We start from the raw sequence: 5,718 nt of genomic DNA on the forward strand, positions 1-5,718 counted from the left end.
CATCTCTATAAACAACATGTATTTCCTTCTACAACATAGATCAAATGTGAGGAGCCTTCTGGAAGCTGGAAAAGGTTAAAGGAAGCAGAGAGCTGGCACAATGGAAATGGCCCTGGTGCCCTATGAAGAGACCGTGGGAATGGGGTTTCAGAAATTCCACAAGCCTCTTGCCACCTCTCCTTCGCAAACCACACCATCAAGATCCAGCAGGACTGGAGGCAACTGGGAGTCATAGCAGTGGTTTGGGATGTGGTAAGCAAATCCTGGGGAACCTCTGAAAACATCTGCAATTGATTATAAGACTGGTCTTTATTTAAAAAGAAATAAAAGAACAGCTTTGTTAAAAAAAAAAAGAAACAGCTGAACTGTTTTTTAAAACAGCTTGCCATTTTACATTCCCATTATTAATATATGAGGGCTGTTTCTCCACAATCCTCACTAATACTTATTATTATTATCATGTATTTTCATCATAGTCACTCAAATGGCTTTGAAGAAGTATATGATTGTGGTTTTAATTTTTTATTTTCCTAGTGACTAATGATGTCATGCATCTTTTCATGTACTTAATGACCATTTCTATATCTTTGATGAAATTTCTATATAATATCTTTCGCCCATTTTTTAATTGGGCTGTTTTCTTATATTTGAACTATAAATATTCCTTATATACTTGTTTTTCCTTTTTTCATCTTAGGGCTAAATTTTAATAGAACGTGAAAGTTTGAATACTTACAATTTAAACAAATACAACCTAAAAATTACTGATTTGTTCAAAAATGGTTTAATGGAAAAACTAATCTGTAACAAAAACTTGGTATTGTGTGCAAAGACGCCATCGTTTTTTAGCAAAGTGTACAAAGGTTCCAAAGGGACAAGGCAGCAGGGGAGAGGGGCCCAGACATTTACAACAACAGGTATTTTCTCTTCTTCTTCTTGACAGGACACAGGCACCAAATGGCTCGAATAGCTTCATCAAACACTGTCTTTAGGCATTGCTGTGAGATAGTTGAACACTGCTCATATTTTACAGCACTGATCTCCTTAGATATGGCTAGATCTTGTGAATAGGTGATGGGTGTAAGCTTCTTTTCCTTCAGTTTTTAAATGGTGTCTTTATTATCCCTAAAAAATCAAGCTTAGTCACCAGCAGGATGATAGGATTATTGGGACAATGGTGTCACACTTTGGGATACCACTTTGCATGAACATTTTCAAATGATACAGGACTCACAAAAGAAAAGCAAATTAAGTATACATCTGTCTGTGAATAGGACAGGGGACATAGTCTGTCATGATCTTCTCCTCCAGCAGTATTCCATAAGCACAGATTTACCAGTTTTCCACCTACCATAACACTGGCAGGATAGTTGTAAAAGACAGTACAGATTTATTCTCTAGGAAAAGCACTGGTTGTACCACTGATCAGTAGGCAAGTTTTACCTACAGCTCTATCTCCTGCCACCCCACACTTGATGGCTTGCATCTGGGCCACTATGCATGGCTATGGGTGGCCAAACGCAGGGCACAGGGGCCACTGTCCGCATCGTCTCACCCTCTGCCAAATGGAATCCAAAGCCCAGCAGCTACCACCTAAAGATAGATAAAACTGCTTCTTATATACTCTCAATGCAAGTTCACATTTCAATGTTACATGATTTGAAAATATTCTCCCAATTTATGGACTTTCTTTTCATTTTCTTACTGGTGTCTTTTGAAATGCAAATGACTTAATTCTGATAAAGTCTCATATATCAAAATTTCCCTTTATTACCTCTGCTTTTGATGTCATATCTACACTAATAAAAGAGAAAGATGCTAATTGACCATACCTTCGCTATGTCCAAAGCCACGCCCACTAGCCAATCAGAGCATCTATATGCAAATTAAGCCAACCAAGATTGAAGCCGGCAGTCACGGTGCTGGAGCAAACAGGAGGCTTGGTTGCCCTGGTGATGGAGGAAGCCAAGTTTCCCACCTGCCCTGAGCCGGCTGTGGCCTCTGCTCATGACAACAAAGTTGCAATTATAGAAGACAAATAAATGCCAGATACTTGCTTCCAGCCAGCCTCCACTGGGAGCTTGGGTAGCTGGGGGCTGTGGCCAGCCTGCAAACAGCCATCAGCCCCTCACCCAAGCTGGCCACACCCTCATGGGGTGAGGGCCCCCTTTGGGGGGCTTAGCCAGCTTGCAAACAGCCATCAGCCCCTCTCCCAGACTGGCGAGGCACCCCAGCAGGACTCCCTCTCCCTGAATGGGCTGTGTACAGCCTGAAAACGGCCCTCAGCCCCTCGCCCAGGCTGGCCAGGCACCCCAGTGGGACCTGCACACTGAAGGTGCTGTGACCAGCCTGCAAACAGCCATCAGCCCCTCACTCGGGCTGCAGGATGTCCGACTGCAGCTTAGGTCTGCTCCCCACTGGCAAGTGAACATCCCCCGGAGGGCTCCTGACTGCCAGAGGAATGTCTGACCGCCAGCTTAGGCCCAATCCCCCGGGGAGCGGGCCTAAGCCAGCAGGTGGTCATCCCCCAAGGGGTCCCAGACTGCGAGAGGGCACAGGCCCGGCTGAGGGATGCCCCTCCCCCCGAGTGCACCAATTTTTGTGCACTAGGCCTCTAGTATTTAAATAAATGTTAATTCAAATGCTCCCACACATGTTTGGCTCATTCATATGTGGTCACAAAGATACACAGAGGATATGCAAATAATATCATACTCTATAGAGGCAATCAATTAAATAAGGTGGACTATATAGTTCAATCATTTTCTGAATCTTTAAAGGGAGGTACTTTCTAAATCATTCTAAAGACAAAATAATAGGTTTCAACTTTAAGTTGCCATAAACTCCATAGACTGTGAAAAGCTTTTTGGTCCATTAAATGCTAGAGCATCTCCAGGCTTTAGTGCTGGCCTCCTGTGGTTTCTCACTCAATTCTCAAGTCATATTACACTTTCTTGCCTCCCAGCTACTACTGGAGCTCCCTCTTCTACCCACAAAACAACTTGTGTTTACCTCGGTGACTGACTGTATTTACATTATAACAAAGCTTATGTTTACAAGCCTATCACCATCCTACTGTTAGTTCATTAAAGTATTCTAATCATCCTATATCCACAAATCCTAGTACAGTGCCGGGCACATAAGAGGGTTCAAAAATGTTTGTTGCATGCTGCAAAAAATTTCCAACTTCATTTCCCATCATATGTCCCCCATGTAAATGATACACAAGATACCCCACTGTTGCTCTTAGAACAAATCAAAGTTTCTTTGCATACTGTTTTTATTATTGATACTTTTACCCCTCTTTCTCTCTGATGGTCATTATATGTTGGCTGGATACTTGAAAACACTGAATTTTTACAAGTGTTACACTCTTCATTAAGCTCAGTCTGTGACAAGCCTAGGAATGGATATTAAGGGTGGAATAGACAATCCACTAATATTAGAGAACAATATCTCCTGGGAGAAAGCACAGCTACTTTGGATAGTAAACTGTCAAGAAAAAAATGAAGCCTTTATTACCAGATACTGAAAAAAAAGAAAAGAAAAAGAAACAAAACAACAAGCCCATGTAGTTGATTGCAGCCAAGTCCACATTGGTGAAAAATGAACTGGATATTGGAAGACTAAAAAGAATAAATAAATAACTTCTAGGTAAGGATTATTGCTTCCCACATTCTTAAAAGTACTGGGAACTAAACTGTTCAGAATTCTAAAGCCTGACATTTGCACAAATAAGGAAACAGAAAGGCATAAAACAACTGGGTGGGCATAAGCCCCTGGTATTTGGATTGTTAACCCAGTATCACTTAATGCAGACAATACTTCTAGACAGAAGCAAATCATGCCCAAAGGACACAGAAAGAGCTTCAAGTTAATTTACAACTGAATACTGATTCACCTTATTATATTTCTCACCAACAGACACAGTGTTTATCTTCCCCTTTCTGTTTTGGTCCAGAAGACATCCTTTTAATTTTGTATTTGTTTTCTTAATCTCAAATTCCTCTAGTTCTAGATGTGTCTAAATCCTCTCTTCTCTTAGTACCTGAGCCATGTGTTTCAATAGAGCAGCATTAGCCTCTGTTTCTCCACCTCTGTCAGACTAGTCTCGATACTACCACAGTTGGTATTGATTGCATTCCTGAAGCCGTTCCATATGCCCTATGATTTTTTATAGAAACCTCTGTAATTCTCTAACTCTGCAACTGTTATTTCTATGATTAGCTTTGATTTTATTGTATAAATTGCAATTGGAAGAGAATTAGACATGGGACACAAGTATTGTATATTTTAATTTTTAAGCATGTTCTCCTTTGTAATTATGCTCACAAAATAATTGCAACTGGAAATTATTGGTCAGCATATATTTCTCTAGAGGAGATATGTGAAACATTGTTTATGAGCAAAAAGAAAAGTTCTACAAAAATAAAGGCTATACCCAGTACTTTTATTTCTTAGGCTGCATATCCACAGTCTATGACTATTTAAAAATAGATGTTTCCTTAACCCAGCAAAAATGACTGGAAAGGAGTTCACATTAAAAAGTATATGAAAAAAAGAAATCAGAGATTCTTTATGTTTTCAATAAGCATTATATGCACAGACTTCTTTTAGTATACTAGAGGCCCAGTGCATGAAATTCATGTGGGAGGGGGGGGTCCCTCAGCCCAGCCTGCCCTTACAGTCCAGGAGCCTTCAGGGGATGTCCTACTGACAGCTTAGGCCCGCTCCCTATGGGAGGCAATCAGGCTGATCAGGGGAAGGCGCCACTCACATCACCCCACTGCTACTGCCACTGCCAGCTGCCACAGCCACCAAGGTATTTTCATCAACACAGACTCCAGTCCCTTCACCAAGAAAAAATGACAACTTTCTTTAGCCATTTTCAAGATGTCTCTTTCATAGGATATGACATGTCTTTCTTTCTTTTTTTTTTTATCCTCACCTGAGGATATTTTCTCCATTGCTTTTCAGAGACAGTAGAAGGGAAGGAAGGAAGAGGGGAAAGAGAGAGAGGGAGAGAGCAACAGTGATGTGATCACCTTCTTGGATACTTATTACCCAAGTTACCAAGAACACTGCAAGTGGTATACAGGGAGCTTAGCCAATGAGCGGTCAGAAAAGGTGTTTCCTCTGCAGCTCACACACAGAGGCAGGACTGCTGGCACACCCTGGCTGGCAGGCCCCACTGTCTCCGCTCTGGGCCTGCTCCAGCCATGCCATGGCAAGTTGAACAGGCCCCCATCTTCGGGCCTGCGCCATCCGTGGCTTGCCTCACAATGCACACAGTCCCCTTCTGCCCATCTGTGCACGTAGCCTTCTCCTGAGCCAGTCGTGACTGTTACGGCATCCTGGCTAATTTGCATATTACCTCTTTATATATAGACTAGTAGCCCAGTGCGCAAAAATTTGTGCACTCAGGGGTGAGGGTGAGGGGTGGGGCCAGACCCCTCAGCCCAACCTGTATCCTCTGTCATGTTCCAGGACCCCGGCCACTCCTGGCCTAGGCACAGGCCTACAGGCTTCAGGCAGCCTGGCTCCCGAGGCCCCATTTTATCAAGAGAACAAAGTCGGCGTTAGTTACAGCCCTCCCTGAACCCAGTACACTGCATCTGTGCATACAACTGCCTCGTTCATTGCCGGGGTCCAGCCCCAGCAGGTCCAGGGGTCCCCAAAGGTGTGGACGGAGTCGGGGGAGAAGGGATGACACGGGGG

General features: G+C 43.0%; 1 pseudogene; it reads right to left on the reverse strand.

The window, feature by feature from the left end:
• Nucleotides 1-905: 905 nt before the first annotated feature.
• Nucleotides 906-1,490, reverse strand: LOC102768227 (annotated as a pseudogene).
• Between the last annotated feature and the right edge of the window lie 4,228 nt (nt 1,491-5,718).

Source organism: Myotis davidii, unplaced genomic scaffold (genome assembly GCF_000327345.1).
Source record: "Myotis davidii unplaced genomic scaffold, ASM32734v1 scaffold1416, whole genome shotgun sequence".
Lineage (NCBI taxonomy): Eukaryota > Metazoa > Chordata > Mammalia > Chiroptera > Vespertilionidae > Myotis > Myotis davidii.